The sequence below is a fragment of the Scyliorhinus torazame genome, chromosome 7, assembly GCF_047496885.1.
Source record: "Scyliorhinus torazame isolate Kashiwa2021f chromosome 7, sScyTor2.1, whole genome shotgun sequence".
NCBI classification, from domain to species: domain Eukaryota; kingdom Metazoa; phylum Chordata; class Chondrichthyes; order Carcharhiniformes; family Scyliorhinidae; genus Scyliorhinus; species Scyliorhinus torazame.
This window is the reverse complement of record NC_092713.1, coordinates 7449541-7471197: the sequence shown is the minus strand read 5'-3', so window position 1 is coordinate 7471197 and position 21657 is coordinate 7449541. Positions and strand designations below refer to the sequence as shown.

Below are 21657 nucleotides of genomic sequence, written 5' to 3'. Positions count from 1 at the left end.
GAGGGTCAGTACTGAGGGAGCGCTGCACTGTCAGAGGGTCAGTACTGAGGGAGCGCTGCACTGTCAGAGGGTCAGTACTGAGGGAGTGCCGCACTGTCAGAGGGTCAGTACTGAGGGAGTGCCGCACTGTCAGAGGGTCAGTACTGAGGGAGTGCCGCACTGTCAGAGGGTCAGTACTGAGGGAGTGCCGCACTGTCAGAGGGTCAGTACTGAGGGAGTGCTGCACTGTCAGAGGATCAGTACTGAGGGAGTGCTGCACTGTCAGAGGGTCAGTACTAAGGGAGTGCTGCACTGTCAGAGGATCAGTACTGAGGGAGTGCTGCACTGTCAGAGGGTCAGTACTGAGGGAGTGCTGCACTGTTAGAGCTACATTATAAAATATTAAAGCAATTCTCCATCTGGCTTCTCAGTTCGATGTAAAATATCCAAAAGATTTGGTTAAACCAATTTTATTCTCGGGATAACTCTCTCTCTCTCCTGGTCATTATCGGTCCTCAATAAACATCACTTAACGAAAATTGTTTGGTTTCTAATTATTTTCTGCCAAGTTTCTTGGATCTTACTGTGTAAATTGACTGTTAGATTTACCACATCACAACGGTGCCGACTCTTCAAAAATACTTCATCAGCCAGGATGTGTTTTAGGACATCCTGCAGTGAGTAAAGGTGCTATATAAATGCAAATCTATCTTCCGATTATACACATACTGTCTAATAGAATGTATTTGGAGCGCAGTCTCACTCGGAACATTTCCTTGTTGTCAGTGTGTTGTAGCTCAGTGTGACATCCATCTGAGTATTTGCTCCCAATACACAATATTAAATAATGTTGATGTGTAAAGCTCAGCCTGTGGCTGAATAAATCACTTCCTGTCTTCATGCTGAATCAGTTTGAATTCCCAATATAATTCCCATTAATTGGACTGGTGAGTTTCGATGTGACACAACTTTGCTGCATTAACTCCCAGCTCTGAATCTCCCTCAGTGCCTCCGGCTCGCTAATTGGAGTTTGTAAATTCCCTTGTTTTTGCTGATTGTTTTGTTCCTCAATCTGCAACATTAACGTGTGTGTGTGTGTGTGTGTGTGTGTGTGGGTGTGTGAGTGAGTGTGTGTGGGTGTGTGTGCGTGTGAATCAGTGTGTGAGTGTGTGCTTGTGTTTTTGTGTGTGTAAATGAATGTGTGTGAGTGCCTGTGTGAATGTGTGCATGTGGGGTGGGTGTGCGTGTGAATCTCTGTGTGAGTGTGTGGGTGTGAATGTGGGTGTGTGTGTGTGGGTGTGTGTGTGAATCTCTGTGTGAGTGTGTGGGTGTGTGTGAATGTGGGTGTGTGTGTGTGGGTGTGTGTGTGGGTGTGTGTGTGTGAATCTGTGTGCGAGTGTGTGGGTGTGTGTGTGAATCTGTGTGTGAGTGTGTGTGTGTGTGTGAGTGTGTGTGTGGGTGTGTGTGTGAATCTGTGTGTGAGTGTGTGTGTGTGAGAGTGTGAGCGTGAGTGTGTGTGTGGGTGTGGGTGTGGGTGTGTGGGTGTGGGTGTGGGTGTGTGTGAATCTGTGTGTGTGTGTGTGTGAGTGTGTGTGTGAGTGTGTGGGTGTGTGTGTGGGTGAATCTGTGTGTGTGAGTGTGTGTGTGTGTGTCTGTGTGAGTGTGTCTGTGAGTGTGAGTGTGTGAGTGTGTCTGTGTGAGTGAGTCTGTGTGAGTGTGTCTGTGAGTGTGTCTGAGTGAGTGTGTCTGAGTGAGTGTGTGAGTGAGTCTGTGTGAGTGTGTCTGTGAGTGTGTCTGAGTGTGTCTGTGTGAGTGAGTGTGTCTGTGTGAGTGTGTCTGAGTGAGTGTGTCTGAGTGAGTGTGTCTGTGTGAGTGTGTCTGTGTGAGTGTGTCTGAGTGTGTCTGTGTGAGTGTGTCTGTGTGAGTGTGTCTGAGTGTGTCTGAGTGAGTGTGTCTGAGTGAGTGTGTCTGAGTGTGTCTGTGTGAGTGTGTCTGTGAGTGTGTCTGAGTGTGTCTGTGTGAGTGTGTCTGAGTGTGTCTGTGTGAGTGTGTCTGTGTGAGTGTGTCTGAGTGAGTGTGTCTGAGTGTGTCTGTGTGAGTGTGTCTGTGAGTGTGTCTGAGTGTGTCTGTGTGTGTGTCTGTGTGAGTGTGTCTGAGTGAGTGTGTCTGAGTGTGTCTGTGAGTGTGTCTGTGAGTGTGTCTGAGTGTGTCTGTGTGAGTGTGTCTGTGAGTGTGTCTGAGTGTGTCTGTGTGAGTGTGTCTGAGTGAGTGTGTCTGAGTGTGTCTGTGTGAGTGTGTCTGTGAGTGTGTCTGAGTGTGTCTGTGAGTGTGTCTGAGTGAGTCTGTGTGAGTGTGTCTGTGAGTGTGTCTGAGTGAGTCTGTGTGAGTGTGTCTGTGAGTGTGTCTGAGTGTGTCTGTGTGAGTGTGTCTGTGAGTGTGTCTGAGTGTGTCTGTGAGTGTGTCTGAGTGTGTCTGTGTGAGTGTGTCTGTGAGTGTGTCTGAGTGAGTCTGTGTGAGTGTGTCTGTGAGTGTGTCTGAGTGAGTCTGTGTGAGTGTGTCTGTGAGTGTGTCTGAGTGTGTCTGTGTGAGTGTGTCTGTGAGTGTGTCTGAGTGAGTCTGTGTGAGTGTGTCTGTGTGAGTGTGTCTGAGTGTGTCTGTGTGAGTGTGTCTGAGTGAGTGTGTCTGAGTGTGTCTGTGAGTGTGTCTGAGTGAGTGTGTCTGAGTGTGTCTGTGTGAGTGTGTCTGTGTGAGTGTGTCTGTGTGAGTGTGTCTGAGTGTGTCTGTGAGTGTGTCTGAGTGAGTGTACACGTGTGGATACTGAAATGTAGCCACAAAAGGGTGAAGCTGGCCCGATGTGTGGCAGCCTCAAAGGAAAAGTCTTTCTGCGGTGAGGGGCTTTCCAATGAGAAAAGGTTGAGTGGAATGAGGGTATACTCTGTCGATGTGGAGTAGCGGCATCCTTGTGAGAGGGTTTCACAACATTGGCATGGAGATTGCTTCACAGCTCCAGGGTCCCAGGTTCGATCCCGGCTTGGGTCACTGTCTGTGCGGAGTCTGCACGTTCTCCCCGTGTGTGCGTGGGTTTCCTCCGGGTGCTCCGGTTTCCTCCCATAGTCCAAAGATGTGCAGGTTCGGTGGATTGGCCGTGATAAAATTGCCCTTAGTGTCCAAAATTACCCTTAGTGTTGGATGGGGTTACTGGGTTATGGGGATAGGGTGGCGGTGTGGGCTTGGGTAGGGTGCTCTTTCCATGGTGGTGGACAATTAAACAACTCACTGGAGGAGGAGGCTCCACAAATATCCCCATCCTCAATGATGGAGGAGCCCAGCACATCTGTGCAAAAGACAAGGCTGAGGCATTCGCAACAATCTTCAGCCAGAAGAGCCGAGTGGGTGATCCACCTCGGTCTCCTCCGGAGGTTCCAGCATCACAGATGTCAGTCTTCAGCCAATACGATTCACTCCCCGTGATATCAAGAAACGGCTGAAGGCAGTGGACACTGCAAAGGCTGTGGGCCCCGACAATATTCCGGCAACAGTACTGGAGACTTGCGCTCCAGACCTTGCCGCACCCCTAGCCAAGCTGTTCCAGTACAGCTACAACACTGGCACCTACCCGGCAATGTGGAAAATTGCCCAGGTGTGTCCTGTACACAAGAAACAGGACAAATCCAACCCAGCCAATTACCGCCCTATCAGTCTACTCTCCATCATCAGTAAAATGATGGAAGGAATCATCAACAGTACTAAAACAAAGAACAAAGAACAAAGAAATGTACAGCACAGGAACAGGCCCTTCGGCCCTCCAAGCCCGTGCCGACCATACTGCCCGACTAAACTACAATCTTCTACACTTCCTGGGTCCGTATCCTTCTATTCCCATCCTATTCATATATTTGTCAAGATGCCCCTTAAATGTCCCTATCGTCCCTGCTTCCACTACCTCCTCCGGTAGTGAGTTCCAGGCACCCACTACCCTCTGCGTAAAAAACTTGCCTCGTACATCTACTCTAAACTTTGCCACTCTCACCTTAAACCTATGCCCCCTAGTAATTGACCCCTCTACCCTGGGGAAAAGCCTCTGACTATCCACTCTGTCTATGCCCCTCATAATTTTGTATACCTCTATCAGGTCGCCCCTCAACCTCCTTCGTTCCAGTGAGAACAAACCGAGTTTATTCAATCGCTCCTCATAGCTTATGCCCTCCATACCAGGCAACATTCTGGTAAATCTCTTCTGCACCCTCTCTAAAGCCTCCACATCCTTCTGGTAGTGTGGCGACCAGAATTGAACACTATACTCCAAGTGTGGCCTAACTAAGGTTCTATACAGCTGCAACATGACTTGCCAATTCTTATACTCAATGCCCCGGCCAATGAAGGCAAGCATGCCGTATGCCTTCTTGACTACCTTCTCCACCTGTGTTGCCCCTTTCAATGACCTGTGGACCTGTACTCCTAGATCTCTTTGACTTTCAATACTCTTGAGGGTTCTACCATTCACTGTATATTCCCTTCCTGCATTAGCCCTTCCAAAATGCATTACCTCACATTTGTCCGGATTAAACTCCATCTGCCATCTCTCCGCCCAAGTCTCCAGACAATCTAAATCCTGCTGTATCCTCAGACAGTCCTCATCGCTATCCGCAATTCCACCAACCTTTGTGTCGTCTGCAAACTTACTAATCAGACCAGTTACATTTTCCTCCAAATCATTTATATATACTACAAAGAGCAAAGGTCCCAGCACTGATCCCTGTGGAACACCACTGGTCACAGCCCTCCAATTAGAAAAGCATCCCTCCATTGCTACCCTCTGCCTTCTATGGTCTAGCCAGTTCTGTATCCACCTTGCCAGTTCACCCCTGATCCCGTGTGACTTCACCTTTTGTACTAGTCTACCATGAGGGACCTTGTCAAAGGCCTTACTGAAGTCCATATAGACAACATCTACTGCCCTACCTACATCTTAGTGACCTCCTCGAAAAACTCTATCAAGTTAGTGAGACACGACCTCCCCTTCACAAAACCATGCTGCCTCTCACTAATACGTCCATTTGCTTCCAAATGGGAGTAGATCCTGTCTCGAAGAATTCTCTCCAGTAATTTCCCTACCACTGAAGTAAGGCTCACCGGCCTGTAGTTCCCGGGATTATCCTTGCTACCCTTCTTAAACAGAGGAACAACATTGGCTATTCTCCAGTCCTCCGGGACATCCCCTGAAGACAGCGAGGATCCAAAGATTTCTGTCAAGGCCTCAGCAATTTCCTCTCCAGCCTCCTTCAGTATTCTGGGGTAGATCCCATCAGGCCCTGGGGACTTATCTACCTTAATATTTTTTAAGACACCCAACACCTCGTCTTTTTGGATCACAATACTCTCAAGCAACACTTACTCAGCAATAACCTGCTCACGGACGCTCAGTTTGGGTTCCGCCAGGGTCACTCAGCTCCTGACCTCATTACAGCCTTGGTTCAAACATGGACAAAAGAGCTGAATGCCAGAGGGGAGGTGAGAGTGACTGCCCTCGACATCAAGGCAGCGTTTGACCGAGTGTGGCATCAAGGAGCCCGAGCTAAACTGGGTCAATGGGAATCAGGGGGGAAACTCCCCGCTGGTTGGAGTCATACCCGGCACAAAGGAAGGTGGTTGTGGTGGTTGGAGGTCAATATCTCAGCTCCAGGACATCACTGCAGGAGTTCCTCAGGGTCGTGTCCTCGGCCCAACCATCTTCAGCTGCTTCATCAATGACCTTCCTTCCATTATAAGGTCAGAAGTGGGGATGTTTGCGGGTGACTGCACAATGTTCAGCACCATTCGCGACTCCTCAGATACTGAAGGCATCCTACCGTGAATAACTCACCTCCTGACCCCCCAAAGCCTGTCCATCATCTACAAGTCACAAGTCAGGAGTGTGATGGAATACTCTCCACTTGCCTGGGTAAGCGCAGCTCCAACAACACTCAAGAAGCTCGACACCATCCAGGACAAAGCAGCCCCGCTTGATTGCTCCCCCTTCCACAAACATTCAAACCCTCCACCAACGACACACAGTGGCAGCCGTGTGTACCATCTACACGATGCACTGCAGGAACTCACCAAGGTTCCTTAGACAGCACCTTCCAAACCCGCGACCACTACCATCTAGAAGGATGGCATGGAAGCACAGTGGTTAGCACAGTTGCTTCACAGCGGCAGGGTCCCAGGTTCGATTCCCGGCTTGGGTCACTGTCTGTGCGGAGTCTGCACGTTCTCCCCGTGTCAGCGTGGGTTTCCTCCGGGTGCTCCGGTTTCCTCCCACAAGTCCCGAGAGACGTGCTGTTAGGTAGTTTCGGCATTCTGGGGCGGGATTCTCCCCTACCCGGCGGGGCGGGGGGTCCCAGCGGGATGGAGTGGCGGGAACCACTCCGGCGTCGGGCCGCCCCAACGGAGCGGAATTCTCCGCACCTTTAGGGGCCAAGCCCTCACCTTGAGGGGCTAGGCCCACGCCGGAGTATTTTCCGCCCCGCCGGCTGGTGGGAAAGGCATTTGGCGCCACGCCAGCCGGCACCGAAGGGACTTCGCCGGGCGACGCATGCGCGGGAGCGTCAGCGGCTGCTGACATCATCCCCGCGCATGCGCAGGGGAGGGGGTCTCTTCCGCCACCGCCATAGTGAAGACCGTGGCGAAGGCGGAAGAAAAAGAATGCCCCCAGGGCACAGGCCCACCCGTGGATTGGTGGGCCCCGATCGCGGGCCAGGCCACCCTGGGGGCATCCCCCGGGGCCAAATCGCCCCACGCCCCGCGCCCCCCGCCCATGACCCTGCCCGCGCTGCCTTTTCCAGCCGTTCAAAAGGAGATTTAATCCATGCCGCCGGGCGAGGGTTGACAGCGGCGGGACTGGAGAATCGTCGGGGGTGGGCCCGCTGACCGGCGCGATTCCCGCCGACCGGTGCGGTGCGATTCCTGTCCCCGCCGAATCTCTGGTGGAGAATTCGGAACACGGCGGGGGCAGGATTGCTGCCAGCCCCCGGCGATTCTCCGACCCGGTGGGGGGTCGGAGAATCGCGCCCCAGAATTCTCCCTCAGTGTACCTGAACAGGCGCCGGAATGTGGCGACTAGGGACTTTTCACGGTAACCTCATTGTAGTGTTAATGTAAGCCTACTTGTGACAACAATAAAGATTATTATTATAAGGACAAGAGCAGCAGATACCTGGGAACCCCACCACCTGGAGGTTCCCCTCCAAGTCACTCACCACCCTGACTGGGAAATATATCGCCGTTCCTTCACTGTCGCTGGGGCAACATCCTGGAACTCCCTCCCTAACAGCACACTGGGTGTACCTACACCACAGGGACTGCAGCGGATCAAGAAGGTAACTCACTACCATCTTCTGAGGGGCAACTAGGGATGGGCGATAGATACTGACCGAAACAGCGAAGCCCACAGCCTGTGAATGAATTTTTAAAAAATCCTTCCTCAGATAAGGAAACTAAAACTGCCGTAATATTCTGGACTCAAATCCTCTCGCAATAAAGGCTAACATACTATCTGTCTTCTTTACCGCCTGCTGCACCTGCATGCTTACCTTCAGCGACTGGTGCACAAGGACACCCCTTGTTGCACATTCCCCTCTCTTAATCTATAACCATTCAGATAATAATCTTCCCTCCTGTTTTTGCTACCAAAGTGGATAACCTCGCATTTATCCAAATTAAACTGTATCTGCCATTCATTTGCCCACTCACCCAACCTGTCCAAATCACACTGAAGGATCTCTGCATCCTCCTCACAGCTCACCCTCCCACACAACTTTGTGTCAACCGCAAATTTGGAGATATGACATTTTGTTCCCTCATCTAAATCACTCATATACATTGTCCCAGCACCCATCCCTGCGGTACCCCACTAGTCTCTGCCTGCCAATTGGACAAAGACCTATTAATTCCTACTCTTTGTTTCCTGTCTGCCACCCAGTTTTCTGTCCATCTCAATACACTACCCCTAATCCCATGTGTTTTAATTTTACCCACTAATCTCTTATATGGAACTTTGTCGAAAGCCTTCTGAAAGTCCAAATTAACCACATCCACTGGCTCCCCCTCGTCATTACGGGCAACACGACAGTATAGTGGTTAGCACAATTGCTTCACAGCTCCAGGGTCCCAGATTCGATTCCCGGCTTGGGTCACTGTCTGTGCGGAGTCTGCACGTTCTCCCCGTGTCTGCGTGGGTTTCCTCCGGGTGCTCCGGTTTCCGCCCACAGTCCAAAGTTGTGCAGGTTAGGTGGATTGGCCATGCTAAATTGCCCTTAGTGTCCAAAATTGCTCTTAGTGTCGGGTGGGGTTACTGGGGATAGGGTGGAGGTGTGGGTTTGGGTAGGGTGCTCTTTCCAAGAGCCGGTGCAGACTCGATGGGCCGAATGGCCTCCTTCTGCACTGTAAATTCTATGATCTTCAATCTATCCTCATATGAAACTCTACTAGTTCCATCCTCAAAGAATTCCAGTAGATTTGTCGAGAATGATTCCCCTTCATAGATCCCAGCTACTCTGTCCGATCCTGCCACTGTTTCCCAAGCGTCTGCTAGAAAATCTTTGACAATGGATTGATGAATTTTCCCCACTACCGACGTCAGGCTGACTGCTCTTCCCTGTTTTCTCTCTACCTCCCTTTTTAAATAGTGTAGCTACATCAGCCACCCTCCAATCTGCAGCGACTGCTCCAGAGTCTATAGAATCCGGGAAGGTGACCACCAATGCGTCCACTATCTCTCAGGCCGCTTCCTTAAGTACCCTGGGATGTAGATTCTGGGGCCTTGGGGATTCATCAGCCTTCAATCCCATCAATTTCCCCAACAATATTTCTCTGCTGATACTGACCTCCTTCAGTTCCTCCCTCTCACTAAACCCTGCGTTCCTCAACATTTCTGGTACGTTATTTCTGTCCTCATTTGTGAAGACAGAACCAAAGTCTGTATTTAGTTGCTCAGCCATTTGTCCCCGTTGTACATTCCCCAGTTTCTGTACATTTGTCTTCACCAATCTTTTTCTCCTCTCTCAGAGTTCCGGCAGAGTATAGAAATCTTTGGCACTGTAGTTACATTAAGTGGTAAGCTGTTTGTACGTACCATCGTAGTCAGTGGGGAGCTCCCCTGATGATCAGGTTAGATTCCGATTCCCCAGTGTTGCTGGGTGCTGCTCACTATCAGTCCCTGGCTCTGCCAATAAACCAAAAACACCGACACCGTCCTCCCCCTGGGCCGCAGGAATCACACAAATCAAATGTGAGCCATCCCAGCTCCCTTTTCCTTCGGGAAGGATGTTTGCCAGTCCTGCACCATGGTGCTGCTTGAATGTTGTTGCCGTGTCTCTCCCACTGACCGACAATGGCGGGGAACATTGCTCACCAAAAACTCCTGGAACGCTGTCCTCCTCGGTCTCACATTCCGGCTTTCTCATCGCTCCATCTAATACATTTCTGTAGATCAAAGCTTCAGCGATAACTGCGTCCGTATCCAGGATATTCCAATGGTCTCGAGGTCGCTCTGCGGGAATGTCGATGCTGGTATCAGTCTTGTTGGTGGAGTTCTCTGCAGCTACCTTTCCATTTATCGTTCCCACATCCAAACCGCTCAAAGTCTCTGCATCCTGGATTTCTACCATTCCTTCCTGGTTTCCGATTCTCTGTGCTGTACGCCAACTCTGCATCCTATCCACGGCCACCCTGTCCTGCGTTTCCTTCACTGTCTCCCTGTCCTGCGTTTCCTTCACTGTCTCCCTGTTTTGCGTTTTCTTCACTGTCTCCCTGTCCTGTGTTTCCATCAACATCGCCCTGTCCTGTGTTTCCATCAATGTCTCACTGTCCTGTGTTTCCATCAATGTCTCACTGTCCTGTGTTTCCATCAATGTCTCACTGTCCTGTGTTTCCATCAATGTCTCCCTGTCCTGTGTTTCCATCAACATCTCCCTGTCCTGAGTTTCCATCAATGTCTCCCTGTCCAGTATTTCTACTATAGGCTCCATGTCTTTTGCTTCTGCCACAACCTCCCTGACCTGTATTTCTAACTTTGTCTCTCCATCCAGTGTTTTTCCCACTGCCTCGTTGTCCTGTGTTCCCGCCACTGCCTCGCTGTCCTGTGTTCTCAACACTGCTACGCTGTCCTGTGTTCCCGCCACTGCCACGCTGTCATGTGTTCTCAACACTGCCTCACTGTCCTGTGTTCTCAACACTGCCTCGCTGTCATGTGTTCTCAACACTGCCTCGCTGTCCTGTGTTCCCAACACTGCCTCACTGTCCTGTGTTCCACCCACTGCCTCACTGTCCTGTGTTCTCAACACTGCCTCACTGTCCTGTGTTCTCAACACTGCCTCGCTGTCATGTGTTCTCAACAATGCCTCGCTGTCCTGTGTTCTCAACATTCCCTTGCTGTCCTGTGTTCTCAACACTGCTACGCTGTCCTGTGTTCTCAACACTGCCTCACTGTCCTGTGTTCTCAACACTGCCTCGCTGTCATGTGTTCTCAACACTGCCTCGCTGTCCTGTGTTCTCAACACTGCCTCGCTGTCCTGTGTTCTCAACACTGCTACGCTGTCCTGTGTTCCCGCCACTGCCACGCTGTCATGTGTTCTCAACACTCCCTCGCTGTCCTGTGTTCTCAACACTACTACGCTGTCCTGTGTTCCCAACACTGCCTCACTGTCCTGTGTTCCCACCACTGCCTCACTGTTCTGTGTTCTCAACACTGCCTCGCTGTCCTGTGTTCCCAACACTGCTTCGCTGTCCTGTGTTCCCAACACTGCCTCGCTGTCCTGTGTTCCCACCACTGCCACGCTGTCCTGTGTTCTCAACACTGCCGCGCTGTCCTGTGTTCTCAACACTGCCTCGCTGTCCTGTGTTTTCAACACTGCCTCGCTGTCCTGTGTTCTCAACACTGCCTCGCTGTCCTGTGTTCTCAACATTCCCTCGCTGTCCTGTGTTCTCAACAGTGCTACGCTGTCCTGTGTTCCCAACACTGCCTCACTGTCCTGTGTTCTCAACACTGCCTCACTGTCCTGTGTTCTCAACACTGCCTCGCTGTCCTGTGTTCTCAACACTGCTACGCTGTCCTGTGTTCCCACCACTGCCTCGCTGTTCTGTGTTCTCAACACTGCCTCGCTGTCCTGTGTTCCCAACACTGCTTCGCTGTCCTGTGTTCCCAACACTGCCTCGCTGTCCTGTGTTCCCACCACTGCCACGCTGTCCTGTGTTCTCAGCACTGCCGCGCTGTCCTGTGTTCTCAACACTGCCTCGCTGTCCTGTGTTCTCAACACTGCCTCGCTGTCCTGTGTTCTCAACACTGCCTCGCTGTCCTGTGTTCTCAACACTGCCTCGCTGTCCTGTGTTCTCAACACTGCTACACTGTCCTGTGTTCTCAACACTGCCTCACTGTCCTGTGTTCTCAACACTGCCTCGCTGTCCTGTGTTCTCAACACTGCCTCACTGTCCTGTGTTCTCAACACTGCCTCACTGTCCTGTGTTCTCAACACTGCCTCGCTGTCATGTGTTCTCAACAATGCCTCGCTGTCCTGTGTTCTCAACATTCCCTTGCTGTCCTGTGTTCTCAACACTGCTACGCTGTCCTGTGTTCTCAACACTGCCTCACTGTCCTGTGTTCTCAACACTGCCTCGCTGTCATGTGTTCTCAACACTGCCTCGCTGTCCTGTGTTCTCAACACTGCCTCGCTGTCCTGTGTTCTCAACACTGCTACGCTGTCCTGTGTTCCCGCCACTGCCACGCTGTCATGTGTTCTCAACACTCCCTCGCTGTCCTGTGTTCTCAACACTACTACGCTGTCCTGTGTTCCCAACACTGCCTCACTGTCCTGTGTTCCCACCACTGCCTCACTGTTCTGTGTTCTCAACACTGCCTCGCTGTCCTGTGTTCCCAACACTGCTTCGCTGTCCTGTGTTCCCAACACTGCCTCGCTGTCCTGTGTTCCCACCACTGCCACGCTGTCCTGTGTTCTCAACACTGCCGCGCTGTCCTGTGTTCTCAACACTGCCTCGCTGTCCTGTGTTTTCAACACTGCCTCGCTGTCCTGTGTTCTCAACACTGCCTCGCTGTCCTGTGTTCTCAACATTCCCTCGCTGTCCTGTGTTCTCAACAGTGCTACGCTGTCCTGTGTTCCCAACACTGCCTCACTGTCCTGTGTTCTCAACACTGCCTCACTGTCCTGTGTTCTCAACACTGCCTCGCTGTCCTGTGTTCTCAACACTGCTACGCTGTCCTGTGTTCCCACCACTGCCTCGCTGTTCTGTGTTCTCAACACTGCCTCGCTGTCCTGTGTTCCCAACACTGCTTCGCTGTCCTGTGTTCCCAACACTGCCTCGCTGTCCTGTGTTCCCACCACTGCCACGCTGTCCTGTGTTCTCAGCACTGCCGCGCTGTCCTGTGTTCTCAACACTGCCTCGCTGTCCTGTGTTCTCAACACTGCCTCGCTGTCCTGTGTTCTCAACACTGCCTCGCTGTCCTGTGTTCTCAACACTGCCTCGCTGTCCTGTGTTCTCAACACTGCTACACTGTCCTGTGTTCTCAACACTGCCTCACTGTCCTGTGTTCTCAACACTGCCTCGCTGTCCTGTGTTCTCAACACTGCTACGCTGTCCTGTGTTCCCGCCACTGCCACGCTGTCATGTGTTCTCAACACTCCCTCGCTGTCCTGTGTTCTCAACACTGCCTCGCTGTCCTGTGTTCTCAACACTGCTACGCTGTCCTGTGTTCCCAACACTGCCTCACTGTCCTGTGTTCCCACCACTGCCATGCTGTTGTGTGTTCCCAACACTGCTTCGCTGTCCTGTGTTCCCAACACTGCCTCGCTGCCCTGTGTTCCCAACATTGCCTCACTGTCCTGTGTTCCCCCCACTGCCTCACAGTCCTGTGTTCCCAACGCTGCTTCGCTGTCCTGTGTTCCCAACACTGCCTCACTGTCCTGTGTTCCCAACGCTGCTTCGCTGTCCTGTGTTCCCAACACTGCCTCACTGTTCTGTGTTCCCACCACTGCCATGCTGTCCTGTGTTCCCAACACTGCTTCGCTTTCCTGAGTTCCCAACACTGCCTCGCTGTCCTGTGTTCCCAACACTGCCTCACTGTCCTGTGTTTCCCCCACTGCCTCTCTGTCCTGTGTTCCCAACGCTGCCTCGCTGTCCTGTGTTCCCAACACTGCCTCGCTGTCCTGTGTTCCCAACACTGCCTCGCTGTCCTGTGTTCCCACCACTGCCATGCTGTCCTGTGTTCTCAACACTGCCGCGCTGTCCTGTGTTCCCAACACTGCCTCACTGTCCTGTGTTCCCACCACTGCCTCGCTGTCCTGTGTTCTCAACACTGCCTCACTGTCCTGTGTTCCCGCCACTGCCTTGCTGTCCTGTGTTCCCGCCACTGCCACGCTGTCATGTGTTCTCAACACTGCCTCACTGTCCTGTGTTCCCACCACTGCCTCACTGTCCTGTGTTCCCACCACTGCCACGCTGTCCTGTGTTCCCAACACTGCTTCGCTTTCCTGAGTTCCCAACACTGCCTCGCTGTCCTGTGTTCCCAACACTGCCTCACTGTCCTGTGTTCCCCCCACTGCCTCTCTGTCCTGTGTTCCCAACGCTGCCTCGCTGTCCTGTGTTCCCAACACTGCCTCGCTGTCCTGTGTTCCCAACACTGCCTCACTGTCCTGTGTTCCCACCACTGCCACGCTGTCCTGTGTTCCCGCCACTGCCACGCTGTCATGTGTTCTCAACACTGCCTCGCTGTCCTGTGTTCTCAACACTCCCTTGCTGTCCTGTGTTCTCAACACTCCCTTGCTGTCCTGTGTTCTCAACACTGCCTCGCTGTCATGTGTTCTCAACACTGCCTCGCTGTCCTGTGTTCTCAGCACTCCCTCGCTGTCCTGTGGTTTCAACACTGCTACGCTGTCCTGTGTTCTCAACACTGCTACGCTGCCCTGTGTTCCCAACACTGCCTCGCTGTCATGTGTTCTCAACACTGCCTCGCTGTCCTGTGTTCTCAACACTCCCTCGCTGTCCTGGGTTCTCAACACTGCTACGCTGTCCTGTGTTCTCAACACTGCCTCGCTGTCCTGTGTTCTCAACACTACCTCGCTGTCCTGTGTTCTCAACACTGCTACGCTGTCCTGTGTTCCCGCCACTGCCACGCTGTCATGTGTTCTCAACACTCCCTCGCTGTCCTGTGTTCCCAACACTGCCTCACTGTCCTGTGTTCCCACCACTGCCTCGCTGTTCTGTGTTCCCAACACTGCCTCGCTGTCCGGTGTTCCCAACACTGCTTCGCTGTCCTGTGTTCCCAACACTGCCACACTGTCCTGTGTTCCCACCACTGCCACGCTGTCCTGTGTCCCCGCCACTGCCACGCTGTCCTGTGTTCCCACCACTGCCACGCTGTCCTGTGTTCTCAACACTGCTACACTGTCCTGTGTTTTCAACACTGCCTCGCTGTCCTGTGTTCTCAACACTGCTACACAGTCCTGTGTTCTCAACACTGCCTCACTGTCCTGTGTTCTCAACACTACCTCGCTGTCCTGTGTTCTCAACACTGCTACGCTGTCCTGTGTTCCCACCACTGCCACGCTGTCATGTGTTCTCAACACTCCCTCGCTGTCCTGTGTTCTCAACACTGCTACGCTGTCCTGTGTTCCCAACACTGCCTCACTGTCCTGTGTTCCCACCACTGCCTCGCTGTTCTGTGTTCTCAACACTGCCTCGCTGTCCTGTGTTCCCAACACTGCTTCGCTGTCCTGTGTTCCCAACACTGCCACACTGTCCTGTGTTCCCACCACTGCCACGCTGTCCTGTGTTCTTAACACTGCCGCGCTGTCCTGTGTTCCGAACACTGCCTCACTGTCCTGTGTTCGCACCACTGCCACGCTGTTGTGTGTTCCCAACACTGCTTCGCTGTCCTGTGTTCCCAACACTGCCTCGCTGTCCTGTGTTCCCAACACTGCCTCACTGTCCTGTGTTCCCCCCACTGCCTCATTGTCCTGTGTTCCCAATGCTGCTTCGCTGGCCTGTGTTCCCAACACTGCCTCACTGTCCTGTGTTCCCACCACTGCCACGCTGTCCTGTGTTCCCAACACTGCTTCGCTTTCCTGAGTTCCCAACACTGCCTCACTGTCCTGTGTTCCCAACACTGCCTCACTGTCCTGTGTTCCCCCCACTGCCTCACTGTCCTGTGTTCCCAACACTGCCTCACTGTCCTGTGTTCCCACCACTGCCACACTGTCCTGTGTTCTCAACACTGCCGCGCTGTCCTGTGTTCCCAACACTGCCTCACTGTCCTGTGTTCCCACCACTGCCACACTGTCATGTGTTCCCAACACTGCTTCGCTGTCCTGTGTTCCCAACACTGCCTCGCTGTCCTGTGTTCCCAACACTGCCTCACTGTCCTGTGTTCCCCCCACTGCCTCACTGTCCTGTGTTCCCAACGCTGCTTCGCTGTCCTGTGTTCCCAACACTGCCTCGCTGTCCTGTGTTCCCAACACTGCCTCACTGTCCTGTGTTTTCCCCACTGTCTCACTGTCCTGTGTTCCCAACACTGCCGTGCTCTCCTGTGTTTCTACCCCTGTCTTCAAATCCTGTATCTCTGACACTTTCTTCCTGTCTTGTGTTCCTGCCACTGCCTCTGTGCCATGTATTGCTATTATTGTCTCCTGGTCCAGAATTTCCACCACTGCCTGGCTGCCCTGTGCTTCTACTCCTGCCTGCCTGTCCAGTGTTTGGACAATATCGTCTATATCTGTCTTCCTGTCTTGTGATTCTACCACTGCGTCACTCTCCCATGTTTCTACCCCTACCTCCCAGTCCTGTGTTTCCACCATTGCCTCCCAGTCCTGTGTTTCCACCACTGCCTCCATGTCCTGTGTTTCCACCACCTCCTCCCAGTCTTGTGTTTCCCTCACTGCCACCCTGTCCTGTGTTTGTCCCATACCCTTCACATTCTGTGTTTTTAGAGTTTCCTCGCCATCCATTCTTGTTGTCCTCGGCTCTTTGTTCTGTGTTTCGAACCAGTCATCCCTCTTTTCTCGGTCTTCTGTTTCTCCCAATATTTTTCTGATTACTGTTTCTGAATCTCCATCTCTGCCTTCTGATTCTTGCTCAGGCTTCCTGTTGAATGTTTCGGCTACTGCCTCCCTATCTTGTGTTTCTACCCCAGCATCCCTGCCATGTGTTTCTACCATTATGTCCTTGACCTGTGTTTCTGCCACTCTCTCCATGTTCTGTGTTTCTACCACTTTCACCCCATCCTGTGTTTCTACCACTCTCTCCCCATCCTGTGTTTCTACCACTGTCTCTCTATCCTGTATTTCTACCACTGTCGCCATGTCCTGTGTTTCTAACATGGCCTTCCTGTTCTGTGTTTCTATCCCAGGTTTCCTGTTGAGTGTTTCTAACACTGCCTCCTTGTCCTGCATTTTGACCAATGTTTCTCTGACCAATGATTTTTCCTCTTCCGGTATGCCTTCTGCTTCTGGTCCAGTATCCTTGTCCTGTGTTTCTACCATTGTTTCCACAAACTCTGTTTCTGACCCAAGACATGTGTGCTCTGTTTCGACCATTTTCTCCTTGTCCTGTGTTTCTGGCACAGTGTGTCTTGTTTCTAGACAAGGATCTTTGTACTGTGCTTCAGCCAAAAAATTCCTGTCCTGTGTTTCTGCCACTGTTATTGGGTCTTGTAACTTTATTCCAGTTTCACTGTTCTGTGTTTCCGACACTTTTTCCCCACCCTGTGTTTCCGACAGGTCCTGTGTTTCAAACACTGTTTCCATGACCTGTGTTTCTAACACTGTTTTGCTGTCTTGTGTTTTTGTCATTGTGTCTGGGTTATGTATGCTTGACAGTGTTTCTAGGATCTGTGTTTCTAACATGGTTTCCCTATTCTGTATTTCTGACACTCTTTCTGTGTCCTGTGTTTCTGACCATATCTTTGCATCCTGTAGTATTAAGAGAGTTTCTGGAATCTGTGTTTCTGACACTGTTTCCCAGACCTGTGTTTCTGACACTGATTCGGGATCCTGTGTTCCTGACACTGTTTCTGGGTCCTGGGCATCTGACATTGTTTCCCTGTCCTGTGTTTCTGACTGTGTTTCCATATACTGTGGTTCTTTTGCCGTTTCCCTGTCCTGTGTTTCCGGCGCTGCATCCGGGTTCTGTGTTTCCAACTCTTTTTCCGGGTCCAGTGTTTCTGACACTGTTTCTGGGCCCAGTGTTTCTGACAACGTTTCCGGGCCCAATCTTTCTAACACTGCTTCCGGGTCCAGTGTTTCAAGGTCTTGTGTTCCTGACACTGTTTCTGTGTCCTGTATTTCTGACATTGTGTCCTTGTCCTGTGTTTCTGACACCATCATTGGTGTCTGTGTTTCGAACACTATCTCTGGAACCTGTGCTTCTGACACTGTTTCCGGGTCCTGTGTTTCTGACAATGTTTGTGGATCCTGTGTTTTTGGGCCCAGTGTGCCTAACACTGTTTCCGGGCCCAGTGTTTCTAACACTGTCTCCGGGCCCAGTGTTTCTGACACTGTTTCCGGGCCCAGTGATTCTGACACTGTTTCCGGGCCCAGTGTTTCTGACACTGTTTCTGGGCCCAGTGTTCCTGACACTGTTTCCGGGCCCAGTGTTTCTGATACTGTTTCCGGGCCCAGTGTTTCTGACACTGTTTCCGGGCCCAGTGTTTCTGACACTGATTCTGGGCCCAGTGTTCCTGACACTGTTTCCGGGCCCAGTGATTCTGACACTGTTTCCGGGCCCAGTGTGCCTAACACTGTTTCCGGGCCCAGTGTTTCTGACACTGTTTCCGGGCCCAGTGATTCTGACACTGTTTCCGGGCCCAGTGTTTCTGATAATGGTTCTGGACCCAGTGTTCCTGACACTGTTTCCCGGCCCAGTGTTCCTGACACTGTTTCCGGGCCCAGTGTGCCTAACACTGTTTCCGGGCCCAGTGTTTCTGACACTGTTTCCGGGCCCAGTGTTTCTGACACTGTTTCCGGGCCCAGTGATTCTGACACTGTTTCCGGGCCCAGTGTTTCTGATAATGGTTCTGGACCCAGTGTTCCTGACACTGTTTCCCGGCCCAGTGTTCCTGACACTGTTTCCGGGCCCAGTGTTTCTGATACTGTATCCGGGCCCAGTGTTCCTGACACTGTCTCCGGGCCCAGTGCGTCTGACACTGTTTCCGAGCCCAGTGTTTCTGACCGTATTTCTGGGCCCAGTGTTCCTGACACTGTTTCCGGGCCCAGTGTGTCTGACACTGTTTCCGGGCCCAGTGTTCCTGACACTGTTTCCGGGCCCAGTGTTTCTGACACTGTTTCCGGGCCCAGTGCGTCTGACACTGTTTCCGAGCCCAGTGTTTCTGACACTGTTTCCGAGCCCAGTGTTTCTGACCGTATTTCTGGGCCCAGTGTTCCTGACACTGTTTCCGGGCCCAGTGTTTCTGACACTGTTTCCGAGCCCAGTGTTTCTGACACTGTTTCCGGGCCCAGTGCGTCTGACACTGTTTCCGAGCCCAGTGTTTCTGACCGTATTTCTGGGCCCAGTGTTTCTGACACTGTTTCCGGGCCCAGTGTTTCTGACACTGTTTCCGGGCCCAGTGTTTCTGATACTGTTTCCGGGCCCAGTGTTCCTGAAACTGTTTCCGGCCCCAGTGTTTCTGACACTGTTTCTGGGCCCAGTGTTCCTGACACTGTTTTCGGGCCAAGTGTTTCTGACACTGTTTCCGGGCCCAGTGTGTCTGACACTGTTTCCCGGCCCAGTGTTTCCGACACTGTTTCCGAGCCTTGTGTTTCTGACACTGTTTCCGGGCCCAGTGCGCCTGACACTGTTTCCGGGCCCAGTGTGTCGGATACTGTTTCCATGCCCAGTGTGCCTGTCACTGTTTCTGGGGCCAGTGTTGCTGACACTGTTTCCAGGCCCAGTTTGTCGGATACTGATTCCATACCCAGTGTGTCTGTCACTGTTTCCGGGCCCAGCGTTTCTGACACAGTTTTGGGTCCCAGTGTTTCTGACACCCTTTCCGGTCCCTGTGTTTCTGATACTGTTTCCGGTCCCAGAGTGTCTGACACTGTTTCAAGGCCCAGTGTGTCTGACACTGTTTCTGGGCCCAGTGCGCCTGAAACTGTTTCTGGGCCCAGTGTGTCGGATACTGTTTCCATGCCCAGTGTACCTGTCACTGTTTCTGGGGCCAGTGTTACTGACACTGTTATAGGGCCCAGTGTGTCTGACACTGTTTCAAGGCCCTGTGTGTCTGACATTGTTTCTGGGCCCAGTGTGCCTGACACTGTTTCCGGGCCCAGTGTGTCGCATACTGTTTCCATTCCCAGTGTGCGTGTCACTGTTTCTGGGGCCAGTGTTCCTGACACTGTTTCCATGCCCAGTGTTACTGACACTGTTTCTGGGCCCAGTGCGCCTGACACTGTTTCCGGGCCCAGTGTGTCGGATACTGTTTCCATGCCCAGTGTGCCTGTCACTGTTTCTGGGGCCAGTGTTGCGGACACTGTTTCAGGGCCCAGTGTGTCTGTCACTGTTTCCGGGCCCAGCGTTTCCGACACAGTTTTGGGTCCCAGTGTTTCTGACACCCTTTCCGGTCCATGTGTTTCTGATACTGTTTCTGGGCCCAGTGTTTCTGACACTGTTTCCGGGCCCAGTGTGTCTAACACTGTTTCTGGGCACAGTGTTCCTGACACTGTTTCCGGGCCCAGTGTGTCTAACACTGTTTCTGGGCACAGTGTTCCTGACACTGTTACTGGGCCCAGTGTTTCTGATACTGTTTCCGGGCCCAGTGTGTCTGACACTGTTTCTGGGCCCAGTGCGCCTGACACTGTTTCTGGGCCCAGTGTGTCGGATACTGTTTCCATGCCCAGTGTACCTGTCACTGTTTCTGGGGCCAGTGTTACTGACACTGTTATAGGGCCCAGTGTGTCTGACACTGTTTCAAGGCCCTGTGTGTCTGACACTGTTTCTGGGCCCAGTGTGCCTGACACTGTTTCCGGGCCCAGTGTGTCGCATACTGTTTCCATGCCCAGTGTGCCTGTCACTGTTTCTGGGGCCAGTGTTCCTGACACTGTTTCCATGCCCAGTGTGCCTGTCACTGTTTCCGGGCCCAGTGTGTTGGATACTTTTTCCATGCCCAGTGTGCCTGTCACTGTTTCTGGGGCCAATGTGTCTGACGCTGTTTCCGGGCCCAGTGTTTCTGACACTGTTTCCGGGCTCAGTGTTCCTGACACTGTTTCCGGGCCCAGTGTGTCTGACACTGTTTCCGGGCTCAGTGTTCCTGACACTGTTTCCGGGCTCAGTGTTCCTGACACTGTTTCCGGGCCCAGTGTGTCTGACACTGTTTCCGGGCCCAGTGTTCCTGACACTGTTTCCAGGCCCAGTGTTCCTGACACTGTTTCCGGGCCCAGTGTTTCTGATACTGTTTCCGGGTCCAGTGTTTCTGACACTGTTCCCGGGCCCAGTGTTTCTGACACTGTTTCCGGGCCCAGTGTTTTTGACGCTGTTTCCGGGCTCAGTGTTCCTGACACTGTTTCCGGGCCCAGTGTTTCTGACACTGTTTCCGGGCCCAGTGTTCCTGACACTGTTTCCGGGCCCAATGTTCCTGACACTGTTTCCGGGCCCAGTGTGTCTGACACTGTTTCCGGGCCCAGTGTGCCTAACACTGTTTCCGGGCCCAGTGTTTCTGACACTGTTTCCGGGCTCAGTGTTTCTGACACTGTTTCCGGGCCCAGTGTTCCTGACACTGTTTCCGGGCCCAGTGTTCCTGACACTGTTTCCGGGCCCAGTGTGTCTAACACTGTCCCCGGACCTAGTGTTTCTGACACTGTTTCCGGGCCCATTGTTTCTGACCGTATTTCCGGGCTCAGTGTTTCTGACACTGTTTCCCGGACCAGTAGTTGTGACACTGTTTCCGGGCCCAGTGCTTTTGACACTGTTTCCGGGCCCAGTGTTTCTGACACTGTTTCCGGGCCCAGTGCTTTTGACACTGTTTCCGAGCCCAGTGTTTCTGACACTGTTTCCGAGCCCAGTGTTTCTGACCGTATTTCCGGGCTCAGTGTTTCTGACACTGTTTCCGGGCCCAGTGTTTCTGACACTGTTTCCGGGCCCAGTGTTTCTGACACTGTTTCCGGGCCCAGCGTTTCTGACACTGTTTCTGGGCCCAGTGTTTCTGACACTGTTTCCGGGCCCAGTGTTTCTGACACTGTTTCCGGGCCCAGTGTTTCTGACACTGTTTCCGGGCCCAGTGTTTCTGACACTGTTTCCGGGCCCAGGGTTTCTGACACTGTTTCCGGGCCCAGCGTTTCTGACACTGTTTCCGGGCCCAGTGTTTCTGACACTGTTTCCGGGCTCAGTGTTTCTGACACTGTTTCCGGGCCCAGTGTTCCTGACACTGTTTCCGGGCCCAGTGTGTCTGACACTGTTTCCGGGCCCAGTGTGCCTGACACTGTTTCCGGGCCCAGTGTTCCTGACACTGTTTCCGGGCCCAGTGTTCCTGACACTGTTTCCGGGCCCAGTGTGTCTGACACTGTTTCCGGGCCCAGTGTTTCTGACACTGTTTCCGGGCCCAGCGTTTCTGACACTGTTTCCGGGCCCATTGTTTCTGACCGTATTTCCGGGCTCAGTGTTTCTGACACTGTTTCCCGGACCAGTAGTTGTGACACTGTTTCC

General features: G+C 52.6%; 1 protein-coding gene across 1 annotated transcript in view; it reads right to left on the bottom strand.

The window, feature by feature from the left end:
• The window catches only part of erich3 (glutamate-rich 3), a 129801-nt gene that overhangs the window by 4296 nt on the left and 103848 nt on the right, over window positions 1-21657 (bottom strand). The gene's annotated exons all lie outside the window — the stretch shown is intronic.